Source organism: Homalodisca vitripennis, chromosome 2 (genome assembly GCF_021130785.1).
Source record: "Homalodisca vitripennis isolate AUS2020 chromosome 2, UT_GWSS_2.1, whole genome shotgun sequence".
Lineage (NCBI taxonomy): Eukaryota > Metazoa > Arthropoda > Insecta > Hemiptera > Cicadellidae > Homalodisca > Homalodisca vitripennis.
Genome location: NC_060208.1, coordinates 130,438,186 through 130,463,144, shown reverse-complemented (window position 1 = coordinate 130,463,144; position 24,959 = coordinate 130,438,186).

The following is a 24,959-nucleotide window of genomic DNA, read 5'->3' as shown; positions in this document are numbered from 1 at the left end:
TATATTCTGCGTGTTTCTTTTTTAATTAGTTTATTTAGTATTAGCAACCAAAGCGGCCTATTTTCATTTGATTGTTGACTGAGATATTTATTTGTTAATTTAATTTATTAAGCCTCGATGAATTTCTCTTTTAAAGTAATCCGCCTGCCTAAGTATCATATAAAACTTCAATCCCATACTTACAATAAGTTAAACAAATTCTCTATCGAAATAAATAAATTATTAGTTGTCATAATATATAATATAATATTTACATATGTGAAATCGTACTGCTGTGGTTACTGAAACTGAAATTCAGAATCAAATATGATGTTTTATCATTTAAGATAATTTGATTAACTATTTACTTTTTTGTGGAATCAAATTACGATCGTTTACGTAGAATGAATAAGATATATGCACTCTTCACAGTAAAAGCATAGGCGTATTGAGATAACAGTAGGATGGTTGTGATGTTAATATAAACAATTTGATGTTTTAAGCTTGTAATAAATATCGTATTCTTAGAAATAAAATGAATGATACTAAAGATCTTCCCATCTTAAACATTTAGTTTTAAAAGATATTTTAGATTTTTAAATTCATTTTTAATTTATTCATCGTTCATGACCTCTATTCTTTGTCGCAATAATAACATACTGACATCAGTAGTTTCTATTTATTTGCGAACTACGCCTTAAAGTGTTTCAGCAATTCATCCGTGTTGTCATTCAAAGAAACATTAATTCAACATAAATTTGAATTATAAATCAAAACAGTGTAATTTAAATGAAAATAATACCCCTTCACGATATAATCTTTTTCATTTCAACGTAAGGAACAAGCACTTTTACTGAACTAAACTATTAGTGCATATGTTATCTTACATACATTTAAAGTTTTCGAATATGTTCATTAATATATTGATTTTTACGTAGTAAAGGCACAAATCTACTTATATAGCAGATGTAAACTAATTGGTATTGCTCTTTTAGGATTAAATTGACAAGTAATAAAGTATTCTTACCTCTATACAATACAAAACAACCCTGAGGAGTTACCACAAGTTAAATGGTTCGGAAATTACTCCATCATCAGACTACAGCATTGGATCCGCAATATATAAATATTTTTCTCTGATTAAGTTTTTATATTAAAGATATTAAAACTTAATCAGAGAAATCACTTTATTTATTAACTTATTTGCGAGCCTATCCACTATGCTTGTTTTTAATCATTAGCCTTTGCAACTTGTTTTATTACATTTTGCTAATTGCTACAATTCTTGGGTAAAACTGGGACATTTAACAGTCTATATACTAGAGAGTTGTTTGTTACAAACTATGTATGTAGGGGTGGTAGTAAGAAGCCTTGATTATCTGATCTGAAGTTGCATATTATTCATAAAATTAACATCTGATATTGAATAAAAGAATGGGGTGAAATATTTTGTCCTTACCCTGAAGAAACAAGGATAATATGATTCGCATCCTCAACTTTACAAATAATGAAACCAAACATATGAACACAACTGTTTGAATAGTCAAGGTTTTTTATGATCTACACATTTTGATAATTATAGTGTATCAACAATGTCATGTCACATTTTGAAATAATTTTATTTACAATAGTATTTACAGAAAATTATTGGGATTAAACTTTGATTAAAGGGTACTTTAAACAATATTACGTCAATATAACTATAGGAGTAGTAAGCTTTTCCAGTCACAAAAAAGACGAAACTCTTCATTGAAAAATTGTCATGATGACCATTTTTGTTACAACGTAGGCTGCTAATTACTACAATATTAACACAGTTAGTGAAAGACTTGTTTTAATTTAAACTTTTGTTTTAATTTACATCTGTACTGTATACCTGCAATCAATAATACCGCAGGGAAAATAATTTAAAGACATGACCTTGTGGATAAACTGTATTTACATAAGTAATACACTCAGATATTCACTATCAATTATATTTCTTGCAAGATTGTGTTTAATGTGTAAGCACCCACTTTCAAGACTGTAAGGATAACAGTTTTCCTACGATACATTTTTAATCTAAGATGGTATAAAACTTTCCTATATTAATTATAGTGTGGATAATAAAGATACGAAAAACTACCTGTTATTCAAAGTTTCATTTAAAACTGATTTCAATGTTCTAAATATTATCTAGTATGAATGATTTGTATTTTGTAAAAGTTACTAATCAGAATATCATGTAAGGATTATTTCCACTCTCTAAATTTATCAGAAGCATTCGTCATATAAATTCAAAAGGAACTAATAATTGGACTGAACCACATCAATAACAGAACATCACGTACAAGCAATCTGTCACGTTCATGGAAAATATGCTACTCGACTGTGAAGATTGCTCAGATGAAGTTGTGCGGACACGTCATTTTTAGTTTATAAGTAATCTCCCTTGATTTTTATTTCTCCCTCAAATAGACAGTATGTATCTAACCTTTCACAATGTAACATTAGGTATTATAAAGAATCCAAGTTTAGTATCTGACTACAGTATTTTAGTACCATGCGCTGTTGCAAATCTTAGGTTTTTTACAAAATTTTCTAAAAAAAAACATAGCCTGTACATATTTTTATTGAACATGATGTATTACGTGGTAAAATAGTATTTAACCACCCTTAAATACTAACGCTTTACGCTTTAGTAATTAGATGCGCTTTTAATTTTAACGCTTTATATTTCTGGCACTTTTTACTGTCCTAGGTGTACCATTTGAAATTTATGTCTTAAAACTTCATCATACTTTGAAAAACGTTAGTATAGATCCAGTTTATGACCTACATTGTATATTGAAAAAAATGCAGAAATGACAATTTCTGTAAATTTGCACACACAAACTTTACCCGCTTCCTTCTGTTCCCGAGTCTCAAATATTCTTTCTAGAATAATATTTTTTTTTATTTCATTACTTGAGAAATTTTAATTGCGCTTGCGTACGAGGTTACATTATATTTTGTTTGTATTCCCTTTTAGGTGTAGATATAGAATATAAATTTGATCTTGGTTAGACATAAAACAGCAAAGTGACTATTACTTATAATAAACAAAATGAATTAGTTATCTAACCAAATACTTAATTTTTGTAGATCCCATCCTACTTCTACAACTTTAAATTATTTATGAATTTGTTACTATCCTACTATTTCGATACTGTAGAATGCAGCTTCACCTTTGCGTACTCGGACATTATCCATGGATAAATTGTTAGGCCTGACAATCATTTCTAAAATATTGTTATCGCTGTTAGTAAATATTTTTGTAACACTTAAGTAGAACGCATGCCCATTTAATTTTTTTTAATAATTCCATAACGAAACTAATTAAAACATATTTGATTTTATAAAAACAAACCTCGTCTGAGAGCCAAAATGGTCTCCATGTCGCTGAGGCTTAAACAAGAATGACTTAGTTGGCTTGGTATTTACGTAAAATAACTTTAGACTTTGGATTAAGTTTAGTCTATACTCTTCAATTATATAAAATTCGCATTTGGAGATAACAAGATGGCCTTCCACTTCTTACGATATTAAATGTGATGGGATTAAATATTAACATGTCAAAGAAGTAAACTTCTATAAGTTATCTAAATAAGGAATAAAGTTACGTACACAAATTAAGAAATACGTTGCTCTAAAAATATTTTTATTATTTGTAATATTTTTGTATTCTAGAGTCTGCGAATGCAATCCTGCCAATAACTATATTTAACCAAATTTAACTTAATTGTTAATTGGTGAAATGTAATTTGAAAAGTTTTATTCGTATGTGCTTAACAGGGTTTCAAATGGATAACTGAAACATTATAGGCAAAATTTTAGAAATTAATTTAATAAAATGGTAAATTACTAAGTTAGCTTTTTTCTTAGACAAATTACTTGGAAATAAAGAAGAATTTACAAAATTTTCTTAAAAAATTACTATAAATAAATTTCTGTATAGCAAAGTATATTAATGCATGATTATTAGAAAGTTTGTGATATTTTTTAAGTTTCTTATTAAAAATCTGAATAAAACTGAAAGAGGTATCAGGTACATTTGGGAACAACACACATATTCAGGTATAAAATGTTTCCGGGGAAAATTCCAACATGCCAACTAATGATACCTCAATACACCAGACATGGGTGCGTTCTCATTTTGGCCTTTAAATAATTTAAATACTATTATTATAAACAATTATAATCTTTTCAATCGAAATTTAAATGTTGATTTAACATGCTGCTACTATTGTACTTGTTAGAGTGCGATAAACCATCGCATTGACATCATTCATATAGATGTGTATAAAAGTTATTTTTTCCATATGCGAATTGGATTGATAGATGTACTTTGCTGATTTCAAAGTTTTTTGTTATCTATACAGATATTTTATTCGAAACCCGTTGATATGGACACAAGTTACTATTATTCATAAGACTTTACTAAAATTAGTTGGTTATTTATTTATTTCGTTCAGTTTGTGTTTTGTTGCGTGTTTATAGGTTGACACTATTACGGTTATATTACCAGTAAGTACAAGTTATTATTATAATGTCCAGTTTTATTATTTGACTCCTGATTACCCGTTTTTAGGTTTGTGCGAATTTTAGAATTTTCATTCTTATATTTAGTATCTTTGTGTACAATTCTATAGATTTATACAATTCAAATCGTACACAAAGTAGCGCATTTCAGCTATCTTTAATTTTTGAAGTTTTAGGAATAAAATACAAAATTCGTTTCATTGGTTTCATTTAATTACCGTAAAAAGTTGTACCCCCCAAAATTTAAATGACTGCCACTATTACGAGGTTAAAGTTATTTTTAATAGTTAGTAGGAAATGTTTCTTAGTGGTTATTAAGAAAAAAACGTACCTCTACAACCAATCCCACAACCAAACCAAGCCCAGAAGCATATAGTTATCAACAGGATGGCATTGGGTATCACCTGGATAACAAATAGCCAAAAACAACTTGGAAAAATTGCGTCTTGGTATATTTTTGTAAACAATTTTAAAGGACAGTATCAACAATTGTTTTGATCTTGGTGTTGAATTTAAATACAATACAGTCATTATAGATAAGGAAATATGCTCTTACGCTCAAACTGTCAGAGTATTTTATAAGCCTCTATGAGGGGCAATTACCAGGGCCAGGAAACTGGCTCTCTGTAAAAATACTCTCTAAAATTGTTATCAATTACATAAAACTAAAAATGTTATCAGTGGAGTTTCTTTTAATATTAAAAAAAAAAACAGAATTAACTGTGATTAGACGGATTAATTGCGTAATAGTGAATACACGTGTTGTGTAATGTTCTGTAAGGGAACGTAATATTACAGAACGGTGGCAGTGCGGTCGTAAACCATGATGAATAGTAATGAATGACTCGAGTAGAGATACCCAGGTGACTGTCCACAGATAAGTGAAATTCACTGCGAGGATAGTGTATATTGGAACAATACTATATATCCTTTCTTACTTCGCTCGAATCACAAGTCGTTGTTTTAAAAGAAACATACTTAACTAACAAATAATAATATCTAAAAATAGTTTTCTTCATGAAGCTCCTCTTTCAGTGCAGCACCAGGTGCAATATAATAGGTAGGTAGCAGATCTAGTTTTAAAATATTTAAAAGCATGGATTTTATATCAATTTGTTCAATGAGTGGACTCATATGATTCATATATATTTTAAGCATAGTCTTCTTAAATGTATAGTCGTAAAGAATATTGAATAACCACCAATTTACTTTTTTTATCATTTTCATTTCAAACAGGTTTGGGCTACTTGTAATATAAACAAATTAATATTTCTGAAAAGAACAAAAATATTTAACCATGATTTATTGTGACGCTCTATCAAAATAATATAGCGATTTGCGAAGGTATTCAACACCCTTAATTACAAGTATTTAAAGCTACCAGTCTAAATGTACAAACCTCCATTAAGGTTTTGGATTAAGTAACACATTTTTAAATTTCAGCCATCAGTGACAATTTTGCACTTTCTATAAAGTGCCACTACTTGCTTAAATCCTTCTGAACTGTCAAGTATTAAAACGAACCTAGTTTAGTTTAAAAAATTACTTAGTTTTTAAAAACTTTGAACATACAAACAAACTCTGAAGACTTAAGGAAACTTACAATAAAATAAAAAACATGTTAAATAACAACCGTTCTACATTAGGTCTAAGGTAAATAATCGTAAGACAGAGAATAAATCATATATAAAGTAGAAAACATAATTTATAGCCTTAAAACTCAAATTTAGTGGTTTTTTAACGATTTTTTATCTTCCGCGTGAAGATGTGCTAGCCCGCCCGGGATTGCAAGCAAAGTACATTTTTTCTACCGTATGACTCATTCTGTGTCACGGATACATAGTCACCGGATTCAATGGGAACCTTGACCACATCTACACTTCAAAGGAATCTATTCAACAAAGTCCATTCCCTCTGAGAGATTTTCACACCAACCTACTGTTTCTGTTTCTATTGGTTTGTGAATCAAGAACCTACTTCTACGATCAAACGCATCACAACACGTTATGCATGAGTTACAGAAGTGGATGATTGGACTTCAATCGATCTCTGTTGTGTGGAGGTCCTGTAATATAGGAAATTCGGTGTTTGACACAATTGTTTGGGAGAAAATGTCCTATTTCTTAACTAATTATTTAAAATGGGATGCGATATTACTAACTACTGAGAGCCAAGGATGAGGAGTGGGGGTCAGAGTGCCAACTATTCTCCTCTTAACTCCTAAACATATTTACGTCAACTCTTCTAGAATGCTAACTGTTTAGGTGGACAAGAGCACAGTATTCAGCTGCAGAGTAGACTTGAAGTTGACGTACGCTCCCCAAGATAACCCAGCTATGTGCTGTACAGTGTTCGATGTAGTTCTAACTTTACCCGCAATCATTTATATCTATAATGAAAGATAAAATGAATTATTCCCTCAGTATTAAGAATTTTAGTGGTTGAGTTCAAATTATCCAAGCGATAAATTTAGTTTCCATTTTGCCAACTTATTATTGAGGTGAAAGCAAGATACTACAGTTTAATCCTATTGTAGATATTCAAGAACCATATTTACTTTAGAGTTATTTTTTTAATGTATTATTGATGAAGGATATTTTAAAACCATAATAAAACCATCGTTTTAACGAATGGTTTTATAGTTGTCGCATGTTATAATTTTAAATCTTTACTTCTATTTTGAACTATAAGAAAAAATATAGAGACAAATGTAGGAATGGCAATAAGTGTTTCTTTAGCCACTTTTACCAATAACTTTGTAGAGAACTTTGAGCAAAATTTCCTTAGAACTCCAAGTCAATTTTAACTAAGAATATGATAGTGGTTAACACTTTTGATATCTTTTCTTATAGATATAGGAAACTAATTGTTTTTTTGTTATACATAGCTTTTGGGTACTTCTCCATCATTTACTTAAGCATGGAAAATTAATTCTATAACAATCTTCATTTTTGAATGTGTTGTGAGAAATAAGATCTCAATCACATAACAGTTTATTTTAAAAGACTCACATACATTTAATAACTAAATTATCAATTTAAGAATAAAAACTGCAGTCATCGAAGAAATAGATATCACATACGTATATGTAATATACTGTATACAACATTTAGAACTGTTATGTTTATGCTATAACTTCAGCAATTATCATTGAAACTTTAACCAACACATAGTCATTAAGAAATAGGAGCTGAGAACCAAATTGCATTGTTTAAACGCCTAATCTGATTTTTCTTGAAATTGATAAAGTAATTTGCCCTAAGAAATCAATCAATAGTTAGCTACGAGAGTTTGGATAGAAATTGAAATGGAAGGATATGAAAAGGGTTAAAAATATAAAATTATGTTTTTACACTTATACAATATTTTCCCTAGCTTTACACACTTAAAGCCAATTGTCACAAACGTTAACAAATGTTACATCAGCGTAAAATAACCATTAATAGATCCTTAAATTGGCAAATTTCAATCTCTTTATCTAGTGATATAATTATGATTTATTTCTATAACGGTTGGTTTTAACTGTATGAAGCTACAAAAATATAATCTAAGAAAACAATTTTGTTACATAAACTTAACCCGTTTAATTCTCTCCTGCTTCTAACTCCAACAAAATTAGCATACTTGATGATGGATATATTTCGTCGATAATGAATTTCTTTATCTATTAAAAAGAAGAAAAATCAGGTTGCATGCTTATGCAGTGCCCATTGGCTCTCAGCTCCTTAAATATTAACATTGTACAAAGTAACAAAGTAAAAGATTGAAATTTTTACAATATAGTTTTATTTAAGAAGATAGTTATTTTTACTCATATCAATACTTCCAGTTGAGAAATGATGGTTGTAGCACAATGAACTCTCTGTAAAAAAAGAAAACTGTTTTCCAAACGAGTCCTGTCGGTGCGCGACCTTCCCCACTCAAGTAGTAGTCAGTTATTGGCGAACGTGACTGTTTGCTGTTTGGGAGTACGTGATGGTTTGACAATAAGGTGGTTTGAACCAATTACCGCAGTATAGTGGTCGCTTAGTCACTCATTACCAGTCTAATTTACTATATTTTGTTAGGTCGATCAATCGGAGATATCTCTGTATTGTATTTTGTTAATTGTTTTGTTATTAAGAGTGCTTTGAAAATTAGCTACGCAAATTTCAATTAGAATGCCTCTTCATATAGATTAGTATGAATGACTGTTGGAAAACCAGGAGAGCTCTTTTGTGGTGTAAATATCTCTGATGCAGAAATGATGCATAGTTAATATTGAATGTTATCTTTTCCGATATTATTCGTACCTTTTCAGACAGACGTGAGATCCAGATTTCAGGAGTCAATCTGTGACAGTGTCAGATCTCGGACGCTAAACTAAACTCAAAATTCGCAGTATCCTGGTAATGAGAACAAGCCAAGATAAAATATCACTTAAAACTTAGAATCTTTCTCAAGATTACTGAGCGTTCAGTAATTTTATCTGATAAGCTAAAAACAAAAGTAGAATGTGATTTGCATGAACTACCTAAGAAATATATAACGGACCAATAGGTAATGGTTTTGCTTAAAACTATGAGACATTAAATATACAATTTTTAAATTAAATATTTCCATTATGTATGCAATATAAGATGTCTACATAGATATTAAAACCTAGCATATGATATAGTAGACAGTAAATAACTCGCCAGAGATACCCAGTTGTGTTAATGTGACTGTCCAGAGATAAGTGAAATTCACTGCTTTGTTACTGTTTCCTGAGATACGTATATTTCTTTTCCTATTTCCACATAGCCAGTCTACATTCCATTGGCCTAGATGGGTAGACCATTATTATATAAACGGTAAATAGAAAATCAGTTGGATAAATTATAAATGAACATTTATTGTAGTTATACATGCTTCACAGAAATTGAGTTCTATGATGGTGCATGTTTAACCATGGAATTTGGCTGAGTGTCATTGAAGCTTATAAATCAGTAGATTGACGCAATGTCTCTATTACCTGTCAGAAGGATGTAAAACCGACTTTTCAGAATGAATGTCTGGCCCTTTATAATTTGTTCGCAGGACAACTCATAAATAAAATAAGCTTTAGATTTTAAATGGTTTCGAGCAGCCTCAGTGAAGTCAGTTACGCAACACGAGATCTGGCATACTCCTACCTCTTTTCTGCGTCGAGAATATTTCTTCAACGTGGATGAAAAAGAATGATGCATGTATATCCATTGGACTTGGGCAAGCATAATTTAAGTGTATCATTCAGCCGTCTGGGAAAATTTAACTTATTCTTTAATGTCTGTCTGTCTACAGGACACCTTAGGAATCTAAATCTGATATCATCTAAATCTAATTATATTATAAACCCCGGTGTACTACTTCCTATTCACTGTTTTCTATTCTATTTCATTGATCTTCCGCCTAATATATATATATATATATATATATATATATATATATATATATTATATATATATATATATATATATATATTATATATAATATATATATATTATATATATATATATATATATATATATATAATATATATATATATATATATATATATATATATATATAAAATCAGTCTCACATTTCTAAACAAGTATTATGTACATATCGTCAGATAGCAGACCGTACATTAAAAGGAAGATGAACAGGAGATAAATTCAATATTAAAATGGAATCAACCCTTCCTAAGATAGCTATGTTAAATGAAGACCAATATGTTATTGCTATCAAATAAAAAATAATGCAATGGAAACAAATATAAACAATTACATTTGAGACAAATACACGCCATTGGCTTGAGTCACCTCATTGGCACAACATCACGTACGCTGAAACAATCACGTTCAACTTCAACAGCCCGCCATTCAAATATTGATGCTTAATTCTAAAATCTGAATGTCAGCGAGACTATGTGTGGCACCAAAAGAGTTATTGAAATAACTATTGAATAATTAATAGTTTAATTTAATATCATATATAACATATGTAAAGTTTTCTTTCGTATGTTAGGTTTCATTCATTTTAATATATAGACTTTATTTTAAGTTCATTTATTTTTTATACCTTACTACATTTACTGTATTAGTTTAAGTGGTAGAGAAGGTTTGATAACCCAAACTCCGGCTCTTTAATAGAGGCAATTTCCATATCATTTCAGTTAAAAAACAACGTCTAAGATGTGTAAGACGCAGTATCTTATACTCAGAGACATATGAGTACATAGTCAGCGTTAGTATACGAAATGGGGGTAATTTGTTACACTAATAAATGTCAGTGGACCGGAGGTCATAATGTTAACGTCTATGCACACTCTCTGAAATTGTTAGCAATAAAACCCCTTCTACTATAATAATCTAGTCTAGCATTTCCCGACTGTACTTTTTTACATTGCATCCATAAAGGCTAGTGCGATAGATATTCTAATATTCTTAACGTATAAATTAGGATAACAGGGTTTCCATTAACGTAAATATCAGTGCCTGATGTATACTAACTTTAAAGATCTACTTTAGCACACATGTCTCGTAAGTTAACGATAGTATTGCAAGGGGTGATAAGCCAGCTCTTGTCAAGGTTAAATAAGAAAAAATGTCCTTATAACAAAATGTTATATTTAGCATTATTCTACCCGTCCTCACAGACCACATACCAGTACGAGCATGTAATATAACAAAATAAGGAAGAGTAGATAAAGTAAAAAAAAACTAAATAACGTACTACGGTTACAGACAGAATTTTAATCTACAATATCTTTAGTACGGATTCAAAGTCTAACGTCTTGGACCTTTCTGACATCGGCAGTTTAAAATATATGTATTGCATATTTTATAGGGATTAGTAAGTGTGATTATTATTTAGACTAAACTTAATCATCGCTTTTACAGACAGTTATGCAGTTATGAAGGATAATTGAAATAAATGTTCATAACGTGTAACTTTTAATAGGTAATCCTTATAAACCATCAATAAATAAATAAATAAATATATATATACATAATTATATTCATATTATTAATTATTATATGCATACATTATAATATTAGTATTATAAATAAATATATATATAAATAAATATATATATATATATATATATATATTTACATTAAATTCTTATAAATGGCAATAGCCTTATTTAATTTCAATAAACATTGAATCACAAAAAGTACTTGCTCCGCCGGGACTCGAACCCGGATCTCTCACTTGCCGGGTGAATGTGCTACCTTTACACCACAGAGCTCTCTCTCCCTCACTTTTTCGATTCAGTTATTTTGAATTTGGCCGTATCTGTCACATATGCGTTTAAATAACCAAACTATCATATGATCGATAGACCAAATACCTGTTAAATGACTTTTATTTACATTAAATTTGTATAAATGGCAATAGCCTTATTTAATTTTAGTTAAATATATATATATATATATATATATATATATATATATATATATATTTGTTAAATTATTGAAAACTTTATATATGAATAATATATTATTCCATTAGTTTACGTTAGTTTTCAAAGGCCTCTTGTAATAAATGTATAGGTATTTCTGGAAAAAGTAAAATTTGTTCTGTTATTTAAAATAAAAATTAAGTAGTAAGTTTTGTGTTCAAAGGCCACGCATGTATTTAAATTGATCTGAAATATTAAGCACGTATTTATATTTTTAATTATAAAGTCTTTTGCTAAATTGCATGTAACTGAATTATAGTATACTGAACACACACACACACACACACACACACACACACACACACACACACACACACACACACACACACACACACACACACACATCTACACATACACATACTTGTATACATCAACATACATGGTACCTGACGTATGCCTAATTTTGTTTCCTATGTCATAGGATCTTTACCTACTTAAAATATCATAAGGCTGCATCGTATAACATCATAAGTGGTTTCATTTGGGAAGCTACGGACCTCATTTTTGGATTATGACCGAGGCCATGGGTAATAGTGGGGTCGATCATTTCAGGCGCACAAGCACCCTCCAGCTGTGTCAAGTATCTATGTCAGCATTCCTGCCACTTCTTCGTCCAATCAACCATTTGTCATCCGATTATTGATTAGCGTGGTCTATGTCCGAGTTTTCGGATATTAGTGGGGTAGATCAATTGAGGCCCACAGGCACTCTCTAGCCGTGTCAAGAGTACTATATGAGGAGCAATAATAACTATCGTAGTGATATTGAGATTCAAAATTTATTTTATCATATCTATGATAATTAAAGTAATACGTGTTTATTATCGGAGATATAAATAGCTTAATAATCGAGGTTCGTAATGCCTCAGTCCAACTCATAACAAATATAGCGGGTAAAAATATAACCTAACTACCCACTCTACCCATTGTAGTTAAGACTCTGTAAACTTGCTTTTAGAAACTGCTAAATAAAAAGCTAACTTTATATGTAAAAGGTAAACAAAAATATTTTTTTATATTAATTATTACGATAGTTACTTACCGATCGCTATAACGTTATTTTGTCAGACTTTGTGTATGAAAACCCAGAATTAGACAAAAAATGTTACGAAATATCATGCTTTGTAATAATTATGTAACTTGAAGTTATTGTTCATATTTTCAATGTTTTTATTTGTTCACCGCCGAGCATCTGCCGCGTCAATGCGCAATGTACGGAGTGAACGTCAACCACTCAACCACAATAAAAAACACACAATCATCCTCTATAAAAGTACATGATGACTTATATAGTTGTATTTTTACAAGGGACGGCATGGTTTGGAGTTATAAAAATGTTGTTTAAACATATATTATTTACGTAATATTGTATGTATTTGACGTGTATGTATTTATATATATATATATATATAATTTCAGTAGATAGTAATATGGGGTTCCTGGCGCACTTTCGGAGCCGACCGAAAAGCAATGTAAAATACTGTTCAATGTACCATAAAGGAAGCTGAGAAATAACACAACAAATCTCAATGAAAAATTAACCGAATCTACAGTCGTTCGTCTCCAAAAGCGATCGGTACATTACTATCTACTCTGTGGAATGAAAAATTAACCAAATCTGAGCTTCTACTTTCTTAAGCTGTGCTTTGTAAAATGTTGTCAAATCTGCTACGAATAAAGGATTTATCTTAATAAAATTTAATCAATTTAAAACATTTTTACTAAAAACATACTGTACTTTAATAAAAAACTTTTCTACTAAATAAACAACATGAACTCACCAAGCTCTCTTCAGTTTCTAGCATTTCAAAAACTTACAAAGAAAGACAATTTTAACGAGTTCAACGAATTACCAAAACATTTTAAAGAACAGTTGATACTTTCCTTAAATGATACAGAATTCAAAGAACTTGTAAAGTCTTTTTGCAGAAAAAACGTCTAATGGAGTGTTTTACTATCGGCAAAAAACTAAAAAAGTAAGGGATTACATATTTAATATAATTACGAAAGATATTGAAAAGAAAGTAAAAAATAAACAAACAGAGAGTTTTCATCGTTTTTTTATGACATTTTTCCCATATTATACGTTCTTTCAAGATAATCAAGACTTAATTGATGAATTTCTTAGGAATTTTTGTGAGTATCAAGATTTATCAACACAATTCATTAAAGAGCATTATAGAATTTTTCTTATAGAATATAGCCACATTTTGTGTGAAACAAAAGGTATTACTGTAGATAATATTCCATGTGATTCCTATGAAGAAAGACACCAACTATGGATATCAAAACAGTACTATGACGTGGGGAGGGACTGCAAGTTTTAGAGTTAAGACTTTATTCTACAAAGTTAATTGTTATAATTTCTTTATCTTTTATAGTCTTCTTTCCAGTAACAATCAAGTGTAATTTTTCATTTTTGTTTAATTCTTTAATCTTTTTCTCATCCAAAACAGTCAAAAATCTGTTCGGCAAGTGTACTTTACAATCTTCCAACTCGGCAATTATTGTAAACCCGAATTTATCTTTCATTTTCTCCAAATTCAAGATTCTATGTTTCTTCCTTTCTTCCAATTCATTTAACTTCTTATACTCTTTAAACTTACATTCTCCAATATCATTTAACTCCTTCAAGAACTCCATTTAAATAGAAAAAATTTAAAGACGGAAAAAATGAAATTCGCTAACCTTCACTCGAGAAGTCGGGGAGAATGTGAGTAAAACCGCATTCTTTTCAAGAGGTTCTTCGTTTAATTTCTCCAAATGTACTATAAAATCATCGAGGATTTCTGGTTCAAAATCATAAACAAATTCAACATCCAGATAATGAAAAAATACAGGTAATATCTTTTCATAATAAACGTGTGTATCGATACCTACAAACCTAATGTATTCTTTGAAAAGGAAAATAATTTTGTCAATGGTTCCAAGAGATAAGTAAAAATTTTTATTCTGTTTTCTAAATTCTGTAACAAATTTTGTTTGCTTCTTGTCTCTATATTGCAATTTTGTAAGCAGGTTATTCAAATGTGTTAATTTATTTCGAAATTTCTTAGGTTTAGGTCTTTCTAACAAAATTAAATTACAACCTCTACAAACTAAATATCTTTTATCGATAATTTCTCCTCTATTAGAACACTTGTAACAGTTGGCATTATACTCTTCCATTTAAACAAAAAGATTTTTTTTATAAATGGAGATTATGGAACTAAGTCTGCCGAGATATAAATTTTTCAGCGCAAATGTTTGTGTTTACATTTCTACAACAGAGATAAATAGAAATAATTTCATTCTATTGTACAACTATTTAGGATATTATGTGTACGATTATAAAGATTATTACGGGAGAAATCGGGATTTTTCAGTGGCGAAAGAGTATATTTTTGAAATATTAGAAGGAATGAAAGAGAATAATATGAACATCATTAACTACTGAATTTCTCTAATATCGTTCTTAATCACATCATAGGCTAAAAATTTCTCAGAGACAACAACAACATAACAAATCGCGTTTGTAACAGCTTTTTGAAAATCCATATTGATAATTATATCGTTCTTTGAACCAGAAATATTTGTCAAACTCTTTGTTGTATCAATGACATAAATAGGTCTATTCGCTAAAAATTCTTTAGGATTGTAATACATTTCCTTATTATTACAGTAAACTTTCTTAAAATCTTGATACATCTGATACATGATTCTGAAAAGACCTCCGGAAATGTTTAAATTTTGTAATTCATCTGGATAATAAGAACCGTTCAATTTTACTCTGATATTTTTTACATTCAAACTATCAAACTTTGAAGGATTTTTCTCTTGATTATTCTGTCTATCTGTTTGAAAACCTATGATAACGAACTTGGGATTGAAGATATTTCTATAAATATTTGTGATATCGAACGAATAAGTTGTTCCGGAAATACCTTTTTGTTCAATACATTGCCAATCTAGAAAATTAAACATAATGTTTTGACTTTTTGTAATTTCATCAATCAACCTAATTTTACTCGTGGTTTTATAATCAATCATTGGAACTCTAATAAAAAAATCTGTAATTGTTATTTTTCCATCAACAGGCATAACATTTCCAGTTGCAGTCTTCAGAATCACATCATCGTCTTCTGCTCTTATAAAACTTAGATAAAATCCTCCTTTATAGATCGGAATAGTAACATTTTCAAAAAATCCTAATCCAAAATGAGATAAATTTCCAGCTGCTTCAAAAACACCAAATTTAAAATCTGATTCAAAGCCATTAGAAGTTTGAGAAATAACATCACTTTTTGAATACGAAATAGTTCCTTTAATTGTGCTTAATTGGCCACAGTTTTCGACTTCTTCTATCAATTTATTGTGTTTTCTTACTTCAATCTTAGAAAATAAAAACGGTATAAAATTATCGATTAATCTAACATTATCAGTTCCAAGATATGCTTGACCATCTTGTTTTGTTAAAGTTCCAGAAATATAAAACTGGAAGTTAGACGAGCAAAAGTTATCTCCAAAATCAATATTAAACTCAGTTCTTTTATTCGGTTCATTCAAATGTTGTTTACTAATTGGATAGAAATTTTTAAACTCCGCCCTTTCAATATCACTAGCATATTTTCTGTAGTCCGCCATTTAATAAGAGAAAATTTAGAAATTTTAAACATCGTGTATCATTTTTTCATCGATCTAATGTACGTTTTTATAAGAAAAGATATAAATTTTAGTAAAATAATTAAAAAGATTAGAGTCATTTTTAATGATTTACTTCGTCATATTCAGGATTCTCTTCCTTAAATTTTGCGATCTCGGTCACATATTTCAATAAAATCTGCACAGGATAGTAACCGCTATCTATAATATTATTCCAATCAACTGTATCTTTATTTTCATCCAAAAACTTTATACTCAAGTGTTGATAGAGACAAAGAACAGACATATGATCTTTTAATTGATAATGTATATTTTCTTGAATGAACTCTGATGATAAAGTTTGATATTTAGCAATGTTATACCAATTCAATTTGTTTACGTATAATCTCATCATATCTTCGGATAATTCATATTTTTGAGAAATGTCATCCCAATGTTCTTTTTTCAAATCTCTTTCGTGTTGCATGATAAAAAGATCGAAAGCACTGTAATGTCCCGCCATCTCTATTTATTAAGAAAAAATTTCAAAATCAAGTTTTTATAAATTGGCTCTTTTTTGCGTTACATTCAGCACATTTTCCAGAAATTCTCTTAACTCCATTGATATTTGCGTAATATTTTATATCATTTGTTGCAGTTTTTTCTTTACATCTCACACAATATATGAGCGCCATTTATATAAGGAAAATTAGTCATCATAGCCGCCTAATCCATTAAATCTGTTATCAATGTTTTTCAAAAGTTTTATCGACATCTTCTTTAAATTTATTAAAGTTTTCTTCTAGTTTATTTACTTTATCGAGATATAAATCGTTGTATTCAACGAGTTTATGATCAATATTCTCAAAAGTTTTTGTGGCATCTAAACTAAACTTATCAAAAGACTGCTTATTTTTTATAACTTTTTCATTAATTTCGCCAAAGTTTTCTTCTAGTTTAATTAATTTATCATGAAGTAAAGATTGATTAGTAACTACTCTTTTAAAAACTTCACCATTTTTTCTATCGGTTTCATTAAAACCCTCTTGAAATTTAGCGAAATGTTCCAAAAAGTTTGTTATTTTTCCATAAAGATCGCCTTTATATAGATTGAAATTTTCCTCAAAATTTGTAAATTTTTCATCACAATTTTCTATAGATCTTTTACTTCTCGCTTCAAGTTTTTCATAGACTTCTGTTGTAAAATCTTTAACATGCTGTTTATGATTCTCATAATTTTGTTTTAGTTCATTAAACATTTTAATAGGATCTTCTAATTGAATCATTACAACAACATCAAATGGATTAATTCCTTTACTAACACCGCTAATTCTTTTTCCTTTAAAATCTAAGGCATTTTTAACATTCGGATCATGTAAATCAACAATATCGATGTTTTCTGATAATTTTAGAGGTTTTAAAATTTGTTCTTTAACAACAACATCATGTTTGTCAATACCAGGTCGAACACCGACAATTCTTTTTTTATTAGCCAAACTAACATAATTCTTTTCAACTTTGATCGCTTCAGTAATTTTATCAGCTTTTTCGATATGAGACATTAAATTGGTAAATAATTTTTTTACACCATCATCAACTTCTTTTTCCAATGTTTTTATTTTATCAGCAACTTCATTTGAACTCATGAAATTTGCAAGTTTGTTATCATATTCTGCTTTAAAATCTTCAATCTCGACAGCAAACATATCTGAATCTGGAAGGTTTTGTAATACATTTTCTAACTTGTTATCAAACTCATTTCTCAAACTATCAAAATTCAAACTATTATCTACACTTTGAATAATTTGTGTTCCAAATACGTCAAAAATATTTTGTGAATCCATATTTATTAAGCAATAATTTGTTAACAACTTCTTTAAAATCTTTACCATTACTCAGTTCATTCAACACAAAAACACATAAATGACCACAAATTGGGGGATCTTTATAGTCTTGAATCTGAGAATCATTGTAGTAGACGCTTGATTTTTTCAAATATTTAATCAATTCTATAGGTGGTTTGTCCTCAATTCTTCCATACGAATCAAAATAACATGCATTCTTATCATTTTTATAATAACAAATCCAATGCGTTCCACTTCCCATAATCGAGTCTAAATTCACAATTCCACATTCAAATTTCTTAACTTTTTCAGGTAATGTATCTCTCATGAAGATTCCTCTAAAATGTTTAATATTTTTGCAGATTTCTTCCAATTCCCCGAATGTTAAAGGTTTAAATTTTTTTTTCAATGTTTGATTTCACGTAATTCAAAGTTTTTTCATCTAATCCAGATCCTGTAACATCTTCCAACTCTTTATCTAACCAATTTAAAATGTTTCGAACAATAGGAATCACATCTTTTTTAACGATTGGAGCAGCTTTACGAACATAAGGAACAACATTTTTAACAACTGGAATATTTTCTCCAAAATCTAATAAATCTTTCAAAAGTCCACCATTTTTAAGTTCTTTCAACTGATTATAAGAAAATTCTATTCTGGTTCCTTTATTGTTTTTCTTATGTTTTTCGAGTTTATTGTATTGTCTATTTGTTAAAAATATCTTATCTTCGCCATTTTTTAGTTGATCTATTTTAAATTGAATACTAACGGGTATTTTCTTCTTAAAAAGCGGATTTTATTTTTTCTTTCTGATTTTTGCTGAAGTTTACGTTCACCTCCATTTATATAGTTAAAATTTCAAGTTCTCTTCGATTCCCATTCCTAGTTTTCTCTTCAAAAACATTGCTCCAGCTGTTGGAAGCGCAACAAATCTTTCACCTAAACTAGCATCTTTTGATAAAAATCTATCCATTGCCTTATCTTGCAAAACTTTATCTGCGATATGTCTGGAATTTGTGTCTCTATGTTTTGCATAAAAAATATCGTGTTCCATAGCAGCTTGATCTAATTTATTTATACCAGGATCTCTTTTTTTTTAGTCTTTTTTCGAGTTTTGTGCCAGGCCCCAGATACTGATAAGTTGGTACGTGTAATTCAAAAGGTAAATTGTTGATAAAATCATTCAAAAGTCCACTACCCTCAATCATAGATGAACTTATTGCCGGCAAAACTCGTTTTAAATATTTAATTCCATCAGGTTTTTCAATCATTTCATCAAGTTTGTTCGAAATAAAATCTTTAATCGCTTTCTTTTCGTTCAAAAAATTGTTGTTTCCAGCCTTTTCTTGAGCATAAATATAATTAATAATTCCATCGAGTTTTGTCAAATCGTCGATATATCTGTATTCAATCTTATTATCACTGTATTTTCTCACACCTGATCCTTCGATTCTTTTTTCCCAAATTGGTTTAATCAAATTGAGATATTTTTTACCTTTACTTGACTTTGGTTTCTTAGTTGATGGATCATTATTTTTGTAAATTGAATCAGATTTCCATAAAATTTCAGTATACTTTTTCAAGTCTTCTTCAGAATATAAACCGTCTTTTGGAACATCAGTGCCTGTTAATAATCTCCATAAACCTTGAGTTCCTTCATATGTTTTTTCATTAATAATGATATCATTATGCTCAAAATTCACGGGCAAATTTCCAATCATAAAACTTTTCTTTTTTCTGTCCCAATACAAACCAAATTTATCATCCTTTGCTCTAGGAAGAAATTTTTTACCAATTTCACCAATTATTATATCCGTTGTTCCAGGACTTATTGGTTCAACTATGGTAGAGTCTTCAATGATTCGAGGTCTAAATGGTGTTGAAGATGGTAATTTTGGCAATTCAAACTCAGATTCTGGTATCGAAATATCAGCAAATTGTCGTACAACTGGAACCAAATTCATCAAATTTTGATTATCGCTTAAAACATTTTCAATTTTGCCCTCAACATTTTTTATTGCAGATGTTACAGGTTGATTAATTTTTTGAATAAATTCTTGTTCTTTTTCATCAATTCGAATCTGTTCTTTAAATTCTTTGATTAATTTCTTTTCTATTTGATCAAGTTTTTTGCTTCTTCTGAAGTTACGTTCGCCATTTATTTAGGAAAATTTTGAAACGTAGAACGTGAACGTGGAACGTGAACACGAAACGTGAACACGGAACGTAAAACGTGAACGTGAACACGGAACGTAAAACGTGAACGTGGAACGTGGAAACGTGAACACGAAACGTGAAAACGAGAACACGAAACGTGAACACGGAACGTAAAACGTGAACGTGGAACGTGGAAACGTGAACACGAAACGAGAACACGGAACGTAAAACGTGAACGTGGAACGTGGAAACGTGAACAGGAAACGAGAACACGAAACGTGGAACGTGAACGTAAAAACATGAAAACAACTAGATTATCACACGTTTATATTGGAAAATTTATTCAAATATTTGCCATTTTTAGGCTTCAAAGTTAGATTAATAGTTAAAAATCCGTAGTCTTCCTTCCAAATTTTATCACATAACTCAATAAAGTGGTTAAAACTCATATCAGATCCCACATAATTGTTATAAATCTTTCTCGAATAGTGATCATCTTGCTTAAAAATACACAACATATTCAGGTTATTTCTTATAACTTGTTTATCAACCTTTGAAAAGCATTGGGAAAGATAGATACAAGATATGTTTTTGTGACGAGACATTACGAAATATTCCTTAATAACGTCCTGATTTTCCAAAATACAATCATCAAAAACGATTAACGAATTGGGTTTACATTCGCTTAACGGAACTATGTCCTCAGAAGCATTATAAAAATGTGATATTTTTTTGTTTAAGTTTTTCTCAATATTTTCAAATCTTTCTTGTAATTTTTTATAGGCGTCTTGTTCTAAAGATTTACTAAAGACGTACAAATTGGAATAAGGAATCAACCTATTGTAGATGAAATTCAATAATAAAGTTGTTTTTCCACATCCACTTGAACCAACAATTAACAATCTGATTGGTTGATCTTTCTTATTTTCTTCAAACGTTTGAAGTTTTATCTGATCTTTTTGCTTTAAAAATTTCTCCATTTAAATAGAAGATTTTCATCTTGAAGCAACGCTTGCGAAAATGAAGCTGTTCAAGTTGACTTCAGAAAGCTCTAAATTAGTTTTAAACTTGGAACATCCTATACACTTAGAGGAAGAATCAAATTATTTTATCGGTTTAAGCGGTTTTTATTCTGACAATTTTGTAATAAATATTAGTGAAAGTTCTCCTTATTGCATAGGATTTAGTGAGAAGAACATAACAAAATACTATGGTTTAAACAAAGGATATTATACTTTCGATCAAATAAAAAATTCCCTTAAAAATTATCTGAAAACATTCAAACAATCAGATAAATCTTTAAACTTTGACGAAAACAAGTTTGAAATGCAAAAAAAATTATCTTTATAATAAAATTCAAATAAAATCACCAGTAAGAATAATGTTTTCAGCAATTATTGTAGATTTGTTAGGGTTTGTTCAAGAAACTATTGAGCCAAATCAGGTATATTTAGGAAATAAAACGCCAAAATTTAGACCGTTCGATGTAATTGAAGTGCACTGCAATCTCGTTGAACCTAGTTTTGAAAATCATACCGAACATTTACACAAAGAATCTGAAATTTTGTACACATTTTTCCCAAATGTTGCTTATGGATCAAAAATCAGTGAAAAACCGAATGAAATCGATTATATTCCAATTAGAAAAAATATTAAAAGAATTCAAAAAATCGTTCTAACTATACAAGACTCTGAGGGAAATTTATTAAATAATGAGAGTAAAACAACAATATATTTAAGATTGTCGAAAGAATGATGAATCAAGGGGGGAACGAATCGTTCTTACCTTCAAATTTTCAAGAAAACAACTTTTGAATGTATAAATTACAGGAGTCTATCCCATAGACCCTTTCAAAATCTTCATCCTGACACTGTTTTTATCAATGAATCTGGGCTTTATTCTCAAAATAAAAATTACTAGTTAAATTTCTTTTCTATCTAAATGGAGTCAGTTGTGAATCTACTCAAATTCAATAATAAAGAAATTTTAACATTTGTTGACGAAAATAATGAATTTTGGTTTAAAGCAAAAGATATTGCAGAAATATTGGAATTTAAAAATACGATGAAAGCGATTAGAGATCACGTTAAAGACAAATATAAAAAAAGCTACGATAACATAGATTCAGAAGGGGGGAACGAATCGTTCTTACCTTCAAACTTTCAAAAAAAACACTATTTTCATTAATGAACCTGGCATATATTCTTTAATACTGAAATCAAAAACGAAGATAGCAGAAATGTTTCAAGATTGGGTTTTAGAAGAAGTTTTGCCAAGTATTCGTAAATTTGGTGTGTACAAACTTGAAAACAAGATTAAATATTTAGAGGACGAAGTTAAACACTTGCAAATTAAAGATGAAATCAAAACGGAAATAATCGCAAAACAAAGTGTAAAAATTGACTTAATGAAACCAGACCTTGTTTGTAAAGATTTTGCTAAGAAAAAACACCATGTTTTTGTATTAATTAAGAAGAATCACATGTGGGAATATCCTTATTACGTTATCAGAGCTCAAAAGAGAGAAATACCGAAAAGATTGAAAGAACTTGAAATTGATTACCCAGAAATGGAAATTTTATTAAGACAAGGAGATCCAAATAGTATAAATCTCTACAACCAAATGAAAGAATCTTTGAATATTTTATACAACGGAAATCATTTTACTACAAATATGGCAGAATCTCGACTGATTTATAGAATATCTAAATTACACGATGAAAATGTTTCTAAATTTTACTAAAAACTCTCGATTTATTATATTTTGTTTGTAAATGTTTAGCATAACTAGGTAACCATCGTAGAATTTTTTTTTCATATTCACAAGGCATTTCGTTTTTATAACTTTCGCTGAAAATTTTTTTAGCACAATCTTTGCAAAAAGCATCTTTTCTATCTTTACTATACTGCCAGTTATTAAATTCAGAAATATTTTTAATTTCTTTACAAAAGTAACACTTTTTGTCTTCTAAAGTTAATTTGTTCATTTTATCATATAATTCCTTACAATAACAGTCTTTTCTATTCTCTTCTTGACACTTTGTACATTTCTTTTGAGACTCCATTTAAATAGAAAAAATTATTACACAATGAAAATGTTAAACTCTTAACTTATGATATTTGGTTTGTAAATGTTTTTGATAATTATTTAACCATTTTATAGTTCTTTCACATTCACATTGAGTATCTTCATAATATAATCTATGAAGATTCTTCTTTACACAATCTTTACAATATGAGTCTTTCTTATCTCTACTATAGTGATCACTATTAAACTCTGAAATTTTTTTAGTTTCTTTACATTTAAGACATTCTTTATCTTCCAAAGTTAATTTTTCTATTTTATCATATAATTCTTTATGATATTCCCTTTCACAATCTTTGCAATTATAATGCATTCCATCTTTCCTATTTTTATCTTTATAAAATTCATTTAAATCTTTAAATTCTTTGCACTTTGTACATTTCTTTTGATGCGCCATTTATATATAGAAAATTTATATTACAGTTTTGACTTCTTCAATTCATATTCATAAAACTTTCCGGTTATTTCTTCATTATTTAAATCTTTTATACTATAAGTTACAGGATCTGTGTTATTAATTTGATAAATCACAAAGATTTCTCTTGACCAATTGTTCTTATATTTGTTCGAAAATGTTTGTTTTTTACTAACAATTCTTACATGATCATTGACTTTAAATTTAGTTTTCGTGTGAATTTCAGGTGGAACATACTTGAAAACCGACTCTAATAACTCTTTTTCTGCATCTTTATCTACGTCTTTAGGCTTCATTTTGATTGTGCTATGAACAGTATCGTTATATTTCTTTACGATTTCTTGAAGAATATCGATCCATTTAAAGTTTTTATTAATCTCAAAAAGAACCTTCATTCTCTCATTTTGAGTTCTGTTATATCTCTCTACAATACTTGATTTCTCTTCGTTTTCAGTATGATAAATCTTAATGTTGTATTTCCTCAAAACATCGTTAAATTCTTTATTTTTAAACTCTAAACCCTTATCTGTATGAAGTAGGTTAGGAGGTTTGTGATTGATCCTTATGGCATCTTTTACTATATCTTCGAAAGCTTTTGAAATATCCTTGCCGTTTTTTCTTTTGATAGCTCTTGACCAAGCATATTTTGAGAAAGTATCAATAACATTTAACATATACTTAAATCCATCATTTTGATCTGAATAATTAGACATTATAACTAAATCTGCTGCCCATAAATCGTCAATTCCTAATGTTATAATTTTTCTCTTTTTAAACTTTTTTCGTACTGGTGCATGAATTTCTCGAGCTTCAATCTCTATCTCATCTTTAGTCTTCAATTCTTGCTT